Consider the following 20444-nt stretch of genomic DNA (forward strand, 5'->3'; position numbering starts at 1 on the left):
ACCCTATACAAAGGAGTGACACATTTCTCTAAACTTGAAGTACAAAAGTATAAAAGGGCATAACGTACATACAGCGCTGTAGTTGGAAAAAAAAATTAGGGGTACTGTTGAAATTTCCTTGGTCAGATTAGACTCTGTATGGACTCGTACCGCATTTCTTTCCAAGGTTACTTCTTCGTCAAGCAGTCGATTCTGCAGACCTTCCGGATCGCAGCCACAATTACATATAACGCAAAAAATTAAACTCTAACATTGGTAGCCCAACACGTTTTAGGAAGAAAAGCCTAAGAATTCTTTTACTGGAAGAGTATTCCTTTTCTTAGTACAGATATCGTTCATTATAGTAATGCTCATTCACATTCTTTAGTTAAATTGGAATAGAATTCGTAGTATGTAACTGGACTCAAGATTCATGAACGCACGAAAAGTAACAATATTTCCCTCCTCTGAGCGAGTTTTAAAATTGGCGAATCAGTGCAGCAGAATTCTTGAGGCGTCATATAATAAAATTAGTGTTATGCGAAGGCATCTACGCAAGTTTAGAAATTAGCGAATCAGTGTAGCAGATTTCTTGAGGCGCCATGCCATGAAGTTAGTGTTAATTACTTATAGAAATATACGACGATAGTATGCAAGCTTGAAATTAACCAATCACAGCTACTTCTGAAGTGCCAGACCCTGGTTTTCGATAAAACAATGAATGGACAAGCGTTTAAGCAAAGGATAAGAGATGCCAGCAGCTACTTTCATGCCAGATATCAAAATCGAAATGTTTTTCAAATAGCTAACATCCTATATTTAAAAGTCTATTAAAGATTATTTAAACATAATTAATAATTATATTTTCGAGTTTATATTTTTTCCGGTACGGTAACAGCGAGTTTTTATTTTAGACGGTACGGCGTACCAGCCCGCACCGACCCAATTATAGCACTGCGCACATACAGCAAACACCGTATGAAGAACTATTCGTCCGACTGAGCGTACAGCATGAGATAGTCACAAATCCATCAGTAAGGTGTGGGTCAGTTGCCTTTTGTGGTCAGCTTCCACAGGCACATTCCTTCCCTATTGAATAAGGTCCAAAGATAATGAGAATCCAGTTCACTCCCAGCCACAGTTTATTTAGAAATATAAACAGCTCTCTTTCATCTCGTTCTAAAACCCAGTTTCCGTTCGGCCAATTTCAATAAACATGTCCCAACTAAACATGCAACACCACATTAGCATTCAGAAATATTGATCGTATTGCACTGGGTATAGCAATTTCACATGAATTAAATTTCAAATTTAATTTGGAATTCTCATCCACTAAAAGTAAGAAAGCAGTTTTTACACAGGTCATGTTTCGTTCTTGTTGCTCTTGAGCTTTATAAAATACCTACGAGTATAAGATGATGTAAGCTACACCGTCTTAACCACAAGATTACAACATCATCTATCTCGCGTAACCTATAGCTTGAAGTCAAAATTGGGCAATAAATCAATAAGTTAATTGCAATGGAGAAGTTTCTACCATGACTGAAATAATGGAAGTTTTAAGTCAGAAGAGTAATGATGACTTAATATAAATAGGCTGATGATTTTAAATACAGTTTTCAAAAGACATTGAAGGGCGGTATACAGAGATGGACGTGTACAAGAAAAATTTTATTTGTAACATTAATTTGAACTTACGTCAGTCTGCATTTTGTAAGTAGAACGGAAAGTTGTATTCCCATTGCACGGAGGGAACATGACTATCAATTACCAGTGTTTACAATTTAAATCGGAAGGGAACTGTTCTATGGTATCCGTGAATTTGTTTTCAGATGGAAGGAAATAGAGATGTTCCTTATTTTGGGAAGGAATGGAGCTACGTATTTAGGAGGAAATCAGACAACTCCGCATCAGTACACATTACTGGGGGGCGCATTGTAACATCAAGCAACTCTGCAAGCCGGAAGGTCGCGGTGGAATCGTGTATTTTCTTCATTGATCTAATCCTTCTCGCCGCACCGTGGCCCTAGTGTTTACTCAGACTAACAGGAATGAGCACCGGGGGTATTTCCTAGGGCAGTGGTTCTCAAACTTATTAGCGCTGCTAGTATAAGCCTTCGGGTCCCTCCTCCGTACAAGAAAGAAAAAAAACCCTCTCCATAGATCAGTATTTTCGCGGACCCCTTCAAAATTGTCAATGGAATGTTGGGTAGGTTACATTTTGGGGTTAATATTATGTGAATATGAGTAGTAATATTTTTTATATTTTCCAAAATGGAGAAAATATTAACGATATATTTGAATTAAGACGTAAATAATATAATATTGTCCTGAAAAAAGTAATGGCCTTCATTAATATTTCACAGAAGAGCTGATATTAATCATGTAAAGCAAAACAATACTCTACTTTCAATACATTTTATGTATAATTTTCTTGCATTGAAAAAGAAATCAAGTATATTTTTAAAAGGTTGTCTACTTCAGCGAGAATGATGAAACTTTATGTTTAAAATGTCTTCATATTTAGGATCGATGTTAGATATCTTCTATCTCAAGTTTGTCGCTGCATTTACTCGGTTTCTTTTAACCGTTTTCTCACACAAAAGAGTTGAAAATGCCTGCTGACACAAGTCATGGGCAACGGCATTATGTTTCAAGGTTCTGAGAGTTCAGTTCCGCATGATCTTTCAGCCAAAAATAAAAAAGGTGACATTCACTGAAACGTTTTTATTCCAAACAATATCACATAATAACTCAACAAACTCATCTTCCTCCTCTTGGGTGAGATTGTTGAGTATCCATGCTGATAAAGGGAATTTGAATCCACATATTGTTAGAATTAGGAACCGGAAAATATGTACGAGTTCGTCCTCATCCGTATTATGATAATGTTTAAGCGTATGATCCATTATAAAAACACATAAAATGTTTGTTGTTATTGTGTTTGAACCAATCATCTCACACTGTTCAATAACTTTTGTAACACAGGAAGGATACCAACAACAATCGAATGAATTTATAGTTTGTACTGTACGTACCAACAACGGCCAATGCGCTAGAGACATTATTGCCAAACAAAAACAGGGTTGCCACTTAAAGAAATGCAACCGTCGTACCAACTTATAAAAAATGTCGTACTTCAGCATAAAATTGTCGTACATTCATAATTTTACTATTTATATAGATAATGCGCACAAATATATTTCACATAACACCCAAAAAAATGGTTCATAAGCATATCAACAATAACATTTAACATTCAAATTACCATTTCTTCATCGACACTGTCATCCCGGTAAAGCATGTACGATGACGCTTGGTCGGAAACAACACTATTATATTGAAAGCCAGCAGAAACTCTACCTTTAGCCGGTGCGACCAGGGTTGCTAGATATTAGATCTACCATGGAGGTACAGCCTTTTTCCATTAAAGTATTTACATTTTGTCTTAAAGGAAGAGTGACTTGAATATTGGCAGAGTTGACATTTTCATGACCGTACAAAAAAAATCCTTTATATTCAGTTGAAGAAAATAGCATGAATCTCAAAATTGAAATTGCAATAAAAAAACATTGAAGATACAAGTTTCCAAGTACAAAACAATATTTATCCGGCTGTAGGTTACATCATGTTTCTCTCGCGTCTTTCTGAATGGCTTGTGCTATGATATGTTATGCCAAATTATTAACCTAATGTCTTAGTAGTTCTGTCTCATAGATTTCCCCAGCTGTTTATTACTAATTGTAAGGAACAAATTCCAAAAAAATGGCATCATAATGTGACAAAATATTTCAATCTTAAAGTTAATTAATTGATTACAATGACATAAAATTCATTGATATCTCATCATCATCATCAATAGCTATCAGGGTTAGGCCATTTGACCTGTTCCGTCTCAGGTGAAAAGCTGGTCTCTCCATCGCTTCTTCGGGCGTACACGATCTCTGTATCCAAGGGATCTGTAATTTAATAATCTCCTGGGTAGTCTATCATTTGGCATCCGTAGGACATGCTCATGCCAGTTGCTCCGATACTTGTGGATTGTCTCTGTAATGGCTGCGATATTTAGTTCTTGTCGGATGTCTTCATTACATTTATGGTCATAGAGAGTGTAGCCTGCTAGTGGTCTTAGTAATCTCATCTCAGCTACTTCTATTCTTTTCAGTTGACTAGTTGTTAGAGTCCATATAGCAAAGTTGGAATGGTCATTTTTTTTTTGTAGAATTTCAAAATTGTGTCTTGCCGGACCTTCTTAAACAGTGTATTTCTAATTGTTCTTAGCAGCTGTTGAAATTTGGCTAATCTGTTATCTATATCTCGAGAATGAATATAGGAGAGATTACAGCCAAGATAAGTGAAAGCATTTACTTGTTCTACTCCAAAGTTATTGATAACTATTTTAGTTCTTATAGCAGTTTTACCAATAAAGGCCATGGTTTTTGTTTTGTGTATAGAAATTTCTAAATTGTACTCTTTTGCTTTTTGATATAGCCTATGAATTCATATTTATTTTGTGACTTTGCATATTACTGCTTCAAACCCATCATTTAACATACAGTATACATTTTCAGAGCTTATATACTCGTACATATTTATCACTGGGCTTTATCATTTTCAACAAGCTTTTCTCCATTCTCTGTGCCATGCATTTCTCATGAACGTCTCTTTTTAAATGTTCAGAAATATTATATTCACCACTGAATTCGCTGCCACAAACCTTACACTTGCCAAAATATTCGTTTTGTTTTTCAATTTGCAAGCCTACATTGTTAAGAAATTTAATTTAAATTTAATTTAAATATTTAGGTCTAGAAGAAAATAGTTACTAGGTAACGACAAAAATTATACAAGTGATGTTAATTTTCTAAAGGAGGGACTTTTTGCGTCCCGTCTCAAATCGAAGCGGGATTCAGGATTTTTATATGGAAATCGAGACATGTCCCGCCAAATCGGGACATATGGCAACTCTGGGTGCGACGGCAGATATTTAATATCAATCAATGCGGCAGCTCATGATTACATCAAATTAATCCACCTGCAGTCGATTCAAACCCGATACCGCTATAACGTCGGCGCGTTTAGACTTCTTAATCCTACTGCGGTACTATTTCATTGATAAAATACTTTCATTTTTGAACATACAATGAAGTTAGCAGATCTCTGAACTCGTATTAGTTTGATATAACCACACCGTACATGAAACATGAGCTCAGGGTGACTTGCATGTCAAGTATAATCACCATATTGATTTTCAAAGCATATTTTATTCCTTTGAAACATGTTTCTTTCATATTTGTCAATGACATACTGAATGAAGAAAAGTTGTCTAGAAAAAGGGAGGAGTTAACCGTTAATTTTATTTTAACTATAGACCAACATTTTAACTTCCAAAATAATTTTGTCAGGCCTATAGTCGTACGTATGGCAACTCTGAACAAAAAATTCATCTTAACGGTCCTATTTAATAAACAAGGCTGTCGATAACTTATTTTATTGAACGAACTTATAAGTTGTACCAACAAAGGCCAATGCGCTTCTGACATTATTGCAACATAAAAAAGTAAAAATTCTTCCGAAGGAAGAAGAAAATGTCCCTATCCAGAATATTCGCGAACCCCCAGAATGAGCTCGAAGGACTCCCGGGGATCCGCGGACCCCACTTTGAGAACCTATGGTGTAAAGGCGACGGGCACGTGGAACTTATATTCGTACTGTCATTGTACAGGGACATCATTTTATTTTTACTAACATTTTTAATATTAATCTGGCTATACCTCTGGATCAACGCCGTTTGCTACCCCCTTCCACGACTGGAGTTCGATGATACTGGCGTAATCACTTTACTAGGTTTAGGAGGGAATAAAAGTAGTTCCTCCATTTACGTAAACTTGGAAATGTCGCGCTTTTGAGTTTGATCATTTACATTAGGTTTTTGTTTAATCAAAATACAGTACAGTATTAACAATAACTCACGAACTTAGCTGTCCATGCGGACATAGGCTATTCATTGTGCAGTGTATATTATACCTTCTACAGCCCATTAGCGTACAATATAAAGAATGAAGTGAAATTGAAAAACAATCATAATATGGATATTTAAACACATTTTTGAAAATAGTGGCCGTTCATTTCGATACAGGCTTCAGTTCTATCGCATTATCGCATATTATCGCATTATAGACTATTGTACCTAATCCCAATTACCAGTTTCGTCCTTCGTACTAGTAACTCAAGTTGAAATAATTCTGTACCTACTCTATAAAAGAGTACCTTAAGTACTGTAAATTCAATCTTCACTTCTGCCCGATCCGAAAAGATAAAATTACTCAGACATACTATCTACTGTTCGTCCAAGTGGTTATGTCCTAGGGTCGTAGAAAGGGAGGAAATCATGTGACAGTTAATTACTTAACGAGGCCCTTTTACTTAAGTTATTTTAAACAGTCGTATAACATTACGTAGACGTCCAATTCCTAACAGAAATTAATGTTCTCAGAAAAGAGCTAAGACAGCCCAGCCACTAGCTGGCGAATAAAAGCTAGTGGGGGAAACCGGGATACGACGTAGGCAAATGGACGACAGTACCTGTGCGAAAATGATTCAATATTGAAAGCTCTTTCGTCACTGGAAAACGCGAACATATTTTTGTAACGTACTGTTTACTATGACCGTAAGGCTACTATGACTGTATATGGGGTCTTGGATCTGTGTGGAGGACGGTTGAACTTCATTAGTAGAAGGGGTGGGAGTGAAGTACATTAAAAAACTCAGGTACAATAAAAATTGAAGTAAAAATAAAGTGATTTCCCTGTACAAATGGAGGCCTTAACCTCTAGCCATCCCGTGGGCCTCCATGACTTTGCCTTTACACATTATTGTTGTTCATAAAATTATAGAATAAAATAACTCATAAGGTTCATTTTTTAAATTAATCTGGTAATTTCAAAGACACCAAATGAAGAGCATGAGTACCATATCTTCTTATTGCTAAAGCACCCATTGTTAATGGTTTCGCGGTTCATTTGCTTGTCGTGACACAGCACATGAGAATGGCACCTCTATTTTACAGTTATTAATGGAAGTATTCGCATCCCAAGTAGGCGTACTAAAATAATGTTATACCGCTACGTTCAAAATTAATTTAACTACTGCAAATTAAAAATCGTTACGTTTCTAGTCAGTGGTTTATGCAATGGAGGGGGAAAGGAACTAGCAACACCTTTCCATTATCTCCTGGCTGTTGCCTCATGAGTGTTGCCTTATTGATGTCACTTATGAAGTTCAAATCTTCTTCGGACAGTTGACTAAAAAAACTGAGAACGCGGTACAATATTATCAGAACAATCGTTCAACATCTGCACTGGTATTTGGAGCTTAAATACATAATAAATAAATAAATAAATAAATAAATAAATAAATAAATAAATAAATAAATAAATAAATAAATAAATAAATAAATAAATAAATAAATAAATACATAAATAAATAAATAAATAAATAAATAACTTAACTTACACTGCACAATTCCCACGTCTTCATTATTCTGAATAACATTAAGGTACTGCCATAAAAAGTGACATATCCTTCAATGAAATTACCCAAACTCACGTCATAATATTCGAATCTTAAAAATATGTAATTTTCCTGTTATGTCACAGAATTCAATAAATTTCACGCCCTCAATCATAATACAAATGGACTTAGAGTAAATAAAAATAATGAATGTATTATGAAGAATCAAAATACTAGCTAAGTACTCAAACTTTGTGAGACAATTAGGTTTCTTTTCTTACATAGGAGAAACCGGAGACTTAGATCGCCTTTTGTCATCGGACAATTGCGCTCTGGTACGTACACAGTTCGCTGCACCATGACCTTAACCTGGATTATGGTAATGGTGATGACATAGGAATAAACCATGATATATAAATGAATCCGAGATCCAACGTCGAAAGTTACCCAGATATTCTGCTTCAAATGGTTGAGGGAAAAACCTCGGAAAAACTGCAACCATGTAACTTGTCCCAACTAGGATTTGAACTCGGACCCGCTCGTTTCGCAGTCAGACATGCTAACCGTCACTCCACAGCGGTGGACGATAAATAGAGTTTAACTCAACTGCGAAAAACCATTATCTCTCATTTTAACAGTTACTTACAGTATTTAATATTGTAAACGAACAGTATCATTTAAATCAGTTTTTGATAGACATAGAATATCTCGGACAACTGGAGGTGCTTGTGTTTGTCGATAAAGGAATGTAAAAAATAAACGGGATAAATATCAGCAAAGAAAATTAAAGGAAACTGGTCATCCTATACGATTATGTCGTGGCTCAGTCACCCTTTTTTGATTGCAGAAACTGTGTACCTATTTCAAAGTTCTATTTTACGCTATACATCGTTAATGGCGATTTCCTTGACAGTCTTTTCTGACTTAAAATTATATTTAATATAGAAGTGCCGATATTTTATTTTTCACGAACGGAAAATTAATGTAATTAAGTCACATCTCATGTTGACTACGAGTAATTTCGAGGGACAAGTGTTGATAGGATTGGTATTCTCCGGGCTAGAGGGCCGTGATCTGTTGGTAATGTAACCAAACGTTTCGTCCACTACTCCGGTGGACATCAGTGGCGTGGTACACAGACCACGGCCCTCTACCAATCCTAATGACGCCAGCCGTGAAAGTCTATATTCTAAGACAAGTGATGTGCTCTACTTCTGAATAGTGAAAGCGAATATTGCTAGCACTAGCTACCAGCAAGTTAGCTAGTGCACATTATATCTGCATTTATCACTCTTTCTTAACAGCCACATAAGCCTAGCTATATTCGCACTTCTCGCGTGTGGCACACCTGAAGGTTCAGGTGCCGGATTCAGTTTCTGGCTTTCGACAGTTAACTACTTCTCCATGCAGGAAACCTGAAGACATAGGCGGAGTTATGGGGGGTGGGGGGCGTGGGAGTGGCACTGCACCCCCAAACTTGTCTGAACTTTCTTTATTCTATTCACATTAGAAAATATTGAATGCAAAAGACTTTAATTTGCTTTTGTTTATGATTTAGTTTCTGTGCTTAAATTGACGAATTACATATCTTCAGATCATGTGTCTAGACTAGACTATAATATTTAATTTAAATTTCTGAATGTATAAGAATTTCTATACCTCGTTTGAGGAATGGAAACACTGTAATGTTTCTTTTGTAACAGCCTGTACTCCTGCGTTAGAAGTCAGCAGCGATCTACTGAATTAGGTGTTAGTGAAAAAAAAAAACACCATAGTCCCATGTTAAAGGAGCAGAAATATTCAGTAGTTTTCATAAAACAACCATAGTACAAAGATTTTTTTTGTGAAAACAGCCATTGTCCAGAAAGATGGTACGATGGTAGCATTTACAAATAGCCTAATATCCGATTCATAAATAAAAGCAAGAAAAGTCTTTTGAATTCAATATTTTGTAATGTTAATAGAAGAAAAAGAGTTCAGACAAATTTGGGGGGGGGGGCAGTGCCCTCACATACCCTCCCATAACTCTGTCTATGATTATGCCTTATTATAAGCTTAATTTGTAGTATTACAGTTGAAGCCCTATACAACTCGGTCCGAAACATCGTGGATATGGATGTAACACTGTAAGAAACATGCACCCCAAAAATACTTTTATTAAATGATCATATTCCGATATACTGTACCACGGTCAAGCTATAACGGGGGAAGAAGTAAATGATATCCCCCGTAACCTCGTTATATCGGGATTCTATGATTTTGCTTTGCCTCCCCTCCCCCCAAAGGAAACGGTTCTCTCTTCGCCTATGCCTAAAGAGTTGTTCTCGTGGCAGTATGATACCACAGTCTAGTGTATATAATCACGAAGCTCAATACGTAGTAAATATGCATACATTAGATAGTTGCTCACCACTAGGATCGCTAATATCGCCTCATTATAGGCATGCAAAATAGTACCGGCACAGCCTATTGTTTCTAGCACCCTCAAAAGTCAAGCTTCGTGACTGTATATAGTAGACTGTGATGATACTTCACAATAATTCCGTTTTCTTCTGCGCTAGAAATATGGATAATTATTTGAGCATTAGGCTTTCCTATAGCACGCAACACTAAAAATTTCAACTTGCATTTTTCTAAGTTCTACGGTACGGGAATCTGTGACAGATTATGTCAAGTTAGTTTAGGCTTTTATTATGCCTTGCATATACTAAGTGAAGTGAAATGTGCGTTTCGCATTCATTTTGAAGTATTCTACCTCTTCATTTCACGTGTTAAATAATCAGTCTTAGGCTACCTATATCGATTAATTTTTTTCCAACTTTTATCTATTTTCTAATATGTTTACAAGTCAACTGACGTCCTATATGAATTCTTCACAATCCGTCTGAAAATCAGACCATTTTTTCCACTTTTTTTGCCAAAAAAACCTTCAGTGTCACGCGCTATAGAAAACCCAACGTCGGTAAATACGCACTTCTCGCTTGTGACATACCTTAAGATTCAGATGTCGGAGTCAGTTCCTGGTTTCAAACAGTTAACTACTGCTCCGCGAAATTTTCACGTCGGGAACCTGTAGAGTTGTTCTCGTGGCAGTACGATACTTCCCAATAATTCCGTTTTCTTCTGCACTGTGGATATGGATAATTGAACATTATAGAGAAATGGTATAATTATGACATGAAAAGCTTGATTATTCCGAGAAATATGTCTTAACAAACCTTTCATCCACTACAAAGCAATTTTAACTCGGCAACGCGACGTATACGTGGCGGGCTTTCAAAACGTATAAAGAAACATATTCAGTGTCGCCAACTCTCAAGTCTACAATTATCATCTGTAGGAAATTATGGTATTTTAGTATATTTTTAGAAAAATCATGTTGCACTAAATAAATATGTAGCTGATCCTGCTTGCTGCTAAATAAAGTTAAAAGACGAATTTCATACCTAATAATATCACTATAGGTTTATCGTCGTTGAAAATATTGCATTGTTACGACACAACATTTTTAAACGGAGCAGCACGATAGACAAAGTCATTGATATAATGATTACAATGGCTTTTATCTCATTTCAATCACATTTATAATGCAACACTAATTTCACATTAATACACACAGCCTACTTCCTCTAATTTTAAATTTCCTTTCTTTCTTCCCATTGAACTTAAAATTCATTTACATTATGCACCAGCATAAAGGTTAAAGTACATTAAGACCTAGTATTAATGACCATTTGTATACTAATATGACCCTTAAAACAACTTGTAACTCAAGCCGTTATTGCGTGAATATTTATTCATAATTTAAAATAGACGGTCCATTATTGGATCAATGTACACATTTAAACAGCAGGAAGCAATGTAAATGGAAGAAAAATTCAACGCATAACCTCTTATAAAATACGTAAATCTTGAAAAGATAAATTGCATGTAAGCTTATATTTAATAAGAGAATAACTCGATAATCAGTAAATTATATTTTCTGTTAACATAATGAATTCGTTACATTACATGGTATACGACACAAAATTATGGAATGAATAACATGAACAGCATAATTACGTTATAGTTGACAACATTAGATATATTTCCGGCAAAATTTAGGAGAGAGAAATAATTAACTGTTTTCATATGCATATTGATCGATATTTTAATAGGTACTGGTGTTTCATGAGTCATGAAACATCACATTGCTCTTCCGATGACGTACAATTTCAGAGAAAACTAATATAATTATTACAGTATTATCATCACCACAATATATTATGTTCGATATCTGACAAGCAAACATTCTGATGGGGGCAGATAAAGTTATTTTTTTTCTTCCGTCATGTTAATAATGCCAAAAGAAGTGCTTATACAAATTTTGGCCACTCGACCGCAATTACGAGGCCGTCCAGAAAGTGATTTTCCCTGGGCCCTTTACAGAAAAAAAGCACAATTGCATGGAAAGATTGATTGAAACAGATACAGGAATTGTTACGCTATTTGTCAACATATTCCCCACTGGAATTGAGACATTTGTCATACCATGGAATCAATGTTTGTATCCTTATGTCGTAGAAGTCTGCCGCCTGGGATCGGAACCAATGTTTGACAGTCATCTGCACCTCTCTGTCGATATGACAAATGTCTCAATTCAGGTGAGGAATATGTTGAAAAATAGCTCAATAATTGATGAGTCTGTTTCAATAAATTTTTCTAATGAAATTGTGTTTCCTTTCTGTTAACGGCCCCTGGCGAATTAATTTTTTTACGGCCATCGTAAATGAGGTCGAGTGGCCAAAATTTGCTTAAGCACTTGTTCTGACATTAACATGGTGGAAGAAAAAAAAATAACTTTATCTGCCCCCACCATAAATTTTGCTTGTGAGCAGAATTTGGCTAATACCCTACTACAAGCAGCCAAGAAAATACATATATAAGCCTATCCAAGCAATGAAGTGAGAGGTACAGATCATATGATAGGTATAGTGAAATCTGGACGATAAACTATCGAGTTCATTACACGCCCCGAGGGTTCTTAAAGTGGTGGGATGTCACGGCTTCCACCTCTCGGGACAATCGGCACTGAAGAGCAGCAGAGATATGCTTACTGTCTTTATCAAAAGGAAACATCCCTGGCACTGATTTCTGTTAGAAGCTGAGTGAATCTAGGGCCATAAGTACGGTTGCAAGGATTAGATCGTGGCCATCATAAAGTTACAGGCCTTACACCAGCACCCGTGATATCACAACAGATGTGCTATGTCTCGCACTCGGAGAGGTTAATCCCTATACCGATACGACTGTTTCTTTGGAACGACTTCAGAATACCGCGAAAGTAATAAGTAGGGCTGGGATTTTGATGACCTATAAATCATAAAAAAATGTCCTAAAAACAACGCATTTATTACCTAAAAATCTTTCAAAAATGCCCTAAAAATTGATCTTACATTCTAAAATTGGCTTAGTAGGAAAAGGAGTTTTGTGTTACTTAATACTTAGACTAGTAATTAAATTGAATTCTAGTACCAACATTTAAATTTATTTAGTTTTACATAATTTTTTCTAAGTGGTACACTTTAATTAATTATTTTACCTGATGTAGTTTCCATGTAGCCCATCACAAGGCCACTTTTACACGGAATTAAGTAGTATAGAGGAGTCTATATTGAAGGGATGGTTGGACTGATCCATTACATGGGGTGTACTACGTTAAAAGGGCAATAATTGTGTAGAAAAACTATTAAAATATTATACAAAATAATGGGTATTAGCCACCGGCGTAGCTCGGTCGGTTAAGGTGCTTTCCTGCCGATCGGAGTTGCGCTCGGGCGTGTTCGATTCCCGTTTGGGCTGATTATCCGGTTGGGTTTCCCCCCCCCCGAGGTTTTTTCCAACTGTAAGGCAAATGTTAGGTAATCTATGGCGAATCCTCGGCCTCATCTCGCCAAATATCATATCACTATCACCAACTCCATCGACGCTAAATAACCTCGTAGTTGGTACAGTGTCGTTAAATAACAAGTAAAAAATAAAGGGTATTAATGGACAAAATATGTAGACAAAACATCAAAGGAAATAAACATTATTTTATATTAATAATGGGGATTTGTGGCCAAAATTAAATGAAAATGCCTCAAAAATGTCCGAATAATACAATGATGCTCTTATGAGTTGAAACAGGCAAAAAATGCAAAAAAAAGCCCTAACAAATATGTCTTAAAACACTCAGTTTATCACATAACATATAAATACTAAAGCGGCTATGTTTCTGGCTTACTAGAAAAAAGATGCAATTTCATCAAAATCCTAGCCCTAGTAATAAGCTTACATATGAAGGGTTGGCGGGAAGAACGATGAGGGTTCAAATAACAAACTTTAGAGAAAAATGAATTTTAAACCCTAAAACACTCTGCTTTAATTCGTATACGCAGAGGGCCCGAGTTCGATTCCCGGTCGGGTTGAATTTCCTGGTTGAGGTTTTTCAGGGTTTTTCCTCAAACGTAAGGCAAATGCCAGGAAATTCCGGCCACAGCATCCCTGAATATCATCGGCCTCATTCATCACCAAAATCATATTCATAACAAACCAGTCGCCATCTAGTTCACAACAATAGAATCAGTCTCAACAATAGTACACAGGCCTTCGGATTTCAACCAAAATATTAACTCGCGATATGACCAAAGATGTTAAAGCGAGTAGTATAAATAACAGCGAAAAAAAATCGTATGCGCAATGTCATTTACTTTTAATTTTTTTTATTGCACCTGGAGATTTTGTAATAGCCATGTAAGCCTCTATTAGTTCTCAACATAATCCAATAGATGGCACCTCTAATTAAAAAACTTCATTTTATGGACCCTCATCGTTCTTCCCACCAACCCTTCATATGTCGTTATTGTTTTATTGAATTATTTATTTTTGGTCCAAGGGACTTATCTTTTTTAAGTACTTATTTATTTATCTATCCTTGTGCCATGTTTTTTTAATTACTTTTAATATGCACAATCTTTGTACATAAGTACTTGCGCGGTATTCTGAAGTATAGCGGTTTCTTTTAAATAATATGACAAAATGAAGCAACAGAGCTTCTAAATTAATTTTAGTATACAACATAATATGTACTTCAAAAATAATAAAAACTCAAATTAATTATGCCTACACACCTGTGTTTTTCTGGCGGCCGTAAATATCGTTATTTTGCATTCGTTTGAGTAAGTGTTCTCTTAATTCTTTGGTCGGCGGGAAAAGGCACAAGTCAAAAAAGTCGATTTTTTGTTGTACCTAATCACTTAAGTCTAGTGTTTTTCTATTTTTTTAAATAATAAAATTTACTGTATTTTAAATTGAAAAGGGTCTTACTTTAACCAACATACATGAATTTCATTATTACACTTATATTCAGTTAAGAGTAAATTAAAAAGAAAGTCTCTCCTGAAAAATTAGTTTTTCTTTATTTATGTGCCTTTTCCCGCCAACCAAAAAATTATATCTGAACAATTATTTTCCAAAATGGGTGGTCCCCCAAAATGTTTCCCATAATATGGGAAATTTTCTAACAATAATTATCTATTAACTCTAGACCATATAGCCTAGTACACATCATAAATCAATGCTAAAATGTTTATAAAACACAGACATAAGTAACCTATATTTACCAGGTTCAAAATCTGCACGGTGTACAGTATGAATCTACCTTTCTCGTCTTTTTGTCACTAGGAAAAGCTAATGTTGAAACGGGTCTTTTCTTACTTAGACGGTAATTAGATGCACAATCTGATACACTAACACTCGCCCATTTTGTCAATTACGTTCAATATCACTAAGAAAAATAAATACCGGTAACTGAATGTGGCTATAATGTTACAAAAGTTCAAATCGTTTACATAACCTAAAAATGCTTGCTGTCTTCGTAACAGCAAGCCACATCTCAAACAACAATGTGACACCAGTACAAACGTTGCAACACAAAAATGTGTTTCATTAATGGTTTACATTAATTATAGGCTGCTTTTATTTTAAAACATTGAGAAATCACTTAATGCTCGCTTTTAAATCACAATCACAACATCCTAATACAAACTCTCATGCTTCTGTGTTTACCAAAAGCGCATCTCGTGTGACGTCTTAAAAGCTGAACCGTTAGCCACGAGCTGAACTATCAACGAAATCATTCTGGAAATTCACGACGAACGCGGTTAGATCAATAAAGAAAATCAATGACCCCATCGAGAATCAAACCCGCGAAGACATGTAGCACAACGCTTTAACGGTGACGTGACATAGGCGTCAACGGTTTTACATCCGTTTCTATATACATAATTTATAATACGACAGGAAAATTCGTTCACTATTTTAAGTAACCAGCAATTAAAACTGCAAAGGCAGGTATATAAGACATCCAATTGAATTGTATTAACTGCATAATTATTGAGACTGTTTCATTATTCAACATTCCTGTGGAAACCATGAAGTGGATATTAAATGGAGATTTGGAGAATATTATTCAGATAAAATGAATTATACTCTTATTTAGAAGTTAATGTAAGCTTAATTTTACCTTTAAATAAGAGATACAACAGTGTCTTCAAAAACCAACTTATTTGTAAGCCTCTAGAATTCTTAACTCTTAAAACAAATTACAGAAACAAGAACTGGTTCATATGTCATACAAATATAAATAGCACACCATGAAGTATGTCCGTTCTTACATTTGTTCATTGTTGCTAAATATATAATTATGTAGGCTATTGCCAGATGATGAAAACGAAATTTCCCTATATCGTGTTCAGAATTTCTCCCAAAACTAAGTTTTAATTTTATAAACATTCATCAAACTGTCGTTATAAAAAATGAATAATCAAATTTCACATCTGATAATATGTTATAATGTAACACTTTATAGTATACACGGTTTATTTCCTATTTATTTACATAATCTACATACTGTATAATTTCTGTATATATTTTCTAAATTATAGACATCAGCTCAAAGAATTTCAGTGACCACAAGGGTCCTGAATACAATAAACATGTACAATATAATGTGATGTGATACATTAAAGAAAAAGAAAGTTAATTGTTGAAGGCAAATATAAGTGGATTAATTGAAATAGAGATGGTGTAATATTTGAAGAGAATCCTGGATAATATTTATAAGGACAGACATTACATAATCAAAAGGAATGTGAAGTTCCTTAAGATAATACCATGTGAATTTGGAAATAGAACCTCTACTGCCAAACAGCAAACCAACGACAGACCATTGTTTAAGAGGGACGTTGTACTTTTGAGAAAGATAAGGCAGACAAGGTTCATATATGGACTTCTCAATATCAACTTCGGTGGCCTGATTTAGGTTTCTTTCGAAACGGATAGTAGGGTCAAGAACAAGAGCCCGTTTTAAGCGTCCGTTAATAGCAATAATGTCTGCCCGTTTATATTATAAACCAGATAAATTAGGTCGTATTCCAAATTCTGACTTCAGCAATCAAGTCATACCACGGTCTAGTATATACAATCACGAAGCTTGCGTTGTTGAGGGTACTAGGAACAATAGATTGTGTCGGTACTATTTCGCATTGTCTGTGATGAGGCCATAGTAGCGATCCTAGTGGTTAGCAACTATCTATGTATGCATATTCCCTACGTATTGAGCTTCGTGACTGTATGTGTATGTATTTATTCACTATGCAAATGGGTAAATACCCGGTGGCAGTAGTAACTAATTACACTCAATAATGACAATTAATAATAAATTAATACTAATACTACTAGTAATAATTAATAGTAAAAATATTAATAATAATATACTACACACTAGTGACTAGCAAATAGCTAACTATAAACTACATTTTTTTCTCTTATACGGAGGAGAGACCCGAAGACTTGCACTGCAGCCTAAGGCTTACTGTGCTTACCACTCCTATTCTGTGAATGATTGGGTAGTCGAACGGCCATGCTCTTGTACAAGTACAGCACACCGCATCGTGAACTTAATCCGGGCTATTGTATGAATGATGATATTTGAATTAATGATGGCAAAATGAGTCCGAGGTTGAACGCCGAAAGCTACCCAGCAATTCTGCTTCAATTGGTTGAGGGAAAACCCCGGAAAAAAACCAACCAGATAACTTGTCCCCGGACCCGTTCGTTTCATGGCCAGACGTGCTAACCATTACTCCACAGCGATGGACTATAAACTACATACTAGGGAGCTTTGGACATGTATGTTTAAATCACGGTCTTTTTCATAGACTATTTTTCTAAAAAAACATGACATTACGGGGCAGCACTGGTTTAAGAAGGCAGTGTCCTAATTGCATTTACGAGTTATATGGAATAGATAAGGGCAGAGGTCTCCAAAAAGCGTATCGTCATTCGTGCTCTCGATACTGCCCGTCGTGCTGTAAGGCTAGAGAAGGGGGGAGAGACTCGTACCTGAACAGATGGGAGCGTTCAGTGGGGGATTGCGGCAACGGTCTGCTTATGTTTACAAATAATATCAAAAGAATAAGAAATATCATACATTTGTATATTATTTTGATATACTATGAAGCTGGAGCCCAGTCTGTTGCTATTGACACAAGCCATTGCAAATTTAACCTCTTCTGTTCTATGGTGCCTTTCAGTGTCTGGAAAAGATCTTCTCCAGTTGTATTTTGCAATTACATCTAGAAGACATTCAGACACAGTAAAATGTTCATTAACTCCTCGGATGAAAATGGCTAGGTGAGCTTTGTCATTTCTATCTGTGCTTTAGTCCAATGCAAGTGTGTAAGCCACAAACTGGTTAATTGTGGTTTCGACTTTAAATTAAACTGCATTTACAATCTTGAAATTCCTTCTCTAAACTGTAATTGGAAACAATTTAATTTTCTTAAACTTTGACTTTGTTCTGGACACAGTGTTTTAGTAACGTCCTGTATGCACGATTTTATAAATAATGCTTCTGTAAAGGGCTTCATTGATTTTCCAATATTCCAAGCTAGAACATAGCTAGCAAGAAGCTATTTTTGTTTAATACTGAGGACACGTGTGTGATTTGTATTTGTATTTTCTTGTTTTATATTTATCAAAATATTTGTAGGCCTACGCATTTCACCTAAAATTAAACGAAAAACTATATGTTTGTCATGCGGAACTGAGTGTAAACGTATTGTAATATACTGATTATTATGTATAACCAACAGTTATACAGATAGCCACAAAATAAATTATTTTCACATGTCCAACATGCTTGTAATTGTATGATATTCTTTGTGAAGAGTCCAGTATTGTCGTGGCATGTTGATTTTCAACACACCCTTAAGATTTTCCAACAAATTAAGCATATCACATTCTCCCCACTAACACAAAAAATTTATCTTCCTATTCATCCTTGAATGTACTATGTCCATGATTAGAAGACATTGTGAAACGGTGGAACACTCCGACCAACACAATGATAATGGCAGTCCGCCACCGCTCTTCGTTTGCGCATAAACATTGAGTACAGTACACGTGGGGATGGGTGAGGCGGAGCGTGGTCATTACGTACTGGCTTCAGTTCCGTTCAGGGGCTTACTCGCGAGTACGCTTTTGGAGACGTCTGGATAGGGGCCTAATACTGTATGATTGATTAAGAAATATAAAGAAGATACTAACATTGTTAATGTTAAAAGTTAACGTGTTATTTTACATTATATTTACATTATTTCACTCCCAAAGCATCTTCAGATTTCATAGTTCCAATTGCTGATGAGTAGACAACGGAAAAAAAGTAATTCGGATGTGAAGATACCTACAACGCGACTAATTTGTCTCGTCAGAGGGTGGTTGTTTACGTAAGCGCAGTAGGTACACTAGAGGCGCGTGCAGGTATAGCCCAGGGGAAATGTAAATTGACAGACGGAATAATCACTGAATATTAGTAAAGTTGTACGTTGATATAACTATTGTAATGACGTATTTTGTGTACAGTTCTATAAACCATTTAAAGTGAGAATTGTTCAACGTTTTGAATGGAATATTGCAACTTACAATCTTTCGACACAAATCCTGGCAAAAGTCATATTTCATATTTGAGGCGGAATTTGAACTTGAACCCTTATTTTCTTCTAACATACGAGCAACATTTTTTATGTGTTTCTGTGTATTACAGTGATGTTCTACCGATTGTTTTGTTATTTTTTTAATGCACACAAACATAACCGACACTTAATTGTTTCACCAGTATCACTACTAAAATTGTGGATACCATATTCTTGTATTAAAGAATACACCCTATGATTTTTAACATCTCTCTTCGGCATTATGAGCACTTCATTGAACACAAGTGAAGAACATGTTTACGTATCTCAATGTTCTCTGTTCACGTACGGACGAGGACTGACTGAGAACGCAGAGTGGCAGTTGTTTTCGGTGTTCGCGTGGTGCTCTCTGCGGACAGTACCGTGTTGTACCTATTTGGGATGCGTGCACACCTCATGCCATAGTCTACGCGCATAGTACTTGTAAACCGTAAACATGACTTTTATTTGACTTTTTTCCGCTGTCTACTGATTAGGTATCCATATTTCTTTAGCGTTCAAGTCATCAATCAAACAAGTAGTAGTAGTATAGATGGATTTATTGAGTAATATTATACATACAAATTATATATTATCATAATTTTGTCTAAAATCCAATGCACGGGTCTTCTGACCGTACGTGCTTTGTACCCGGAACAAGTCCTGCTTTGTACGTCCCCCCCCCCACCTATGATTACATCCAACTACTCTCTACAAGAACACACATATTAAAATGGAAATGGCACAATAAAACACATTATATAATATATCCTAACCTAAAAGACCTAAAAGTGTACATTTGGGTGGATACTATTATCTCTTCCTCAGTTCGCGTCGCAAACTTCAACAGCTACAGTTCTAATCTTTCTCGCCTTCAAGAGGAACAATCCTATCTTTTGTTCCCATTCTCTATTCCCC

The 20444-nt window shown here is 35.7% G+C and overlaps 2 protein-coding genes across 2 annotated transcripts in view; both read right to left on the reverse strand.

Moving 5' to 3' along the window:
• LOC138704892 (protein maelstrom homolog) overlaps positions 1 to 16194 on the reverse strand; it is a 57435-nt gene extending 41241 nt beyond the window's left edge. The window contains exons 1-2 of the mRNA XM_069833283.1: positions 16037 to 16194; positions 10484 to 10619 (exon numbers count right to left, since the gene is read on the reverse strand). The gene's annotated coding sequence lies outside the window, so the exon portion shown is untranslated. The remainder of the gene's footprint in view (positions 1 to 10483; positions 10620 to 16036) is intronic.
• The window catches only part of LOC138704893 (pseudouridine-5'-phosphate glycosidase-like), a 436469-nt gene that overhangs the window by 48417 nt on the left and 367608 nt on the right, over positions 1 to 20444 (reverse strand). The gene's annotated exons all lie outside the window — the stretch shown is intronic.

This window comes from Periplaneta americana, chromosome 8, assembly GCF_040183065.1.
Source record: "Periplaneta americana isolate PAMFEO1 chromosome 8, P.americana_PAMFEO1_priV1, whole genome shotgun sequence".
Taxonomy (NCBI): domain Eukaryota; kingdom Metazoa; phylum Arthropoda; class Insecta; order Blattodea; family Blattidae; genus Periplaneta; species Periplaneta americana.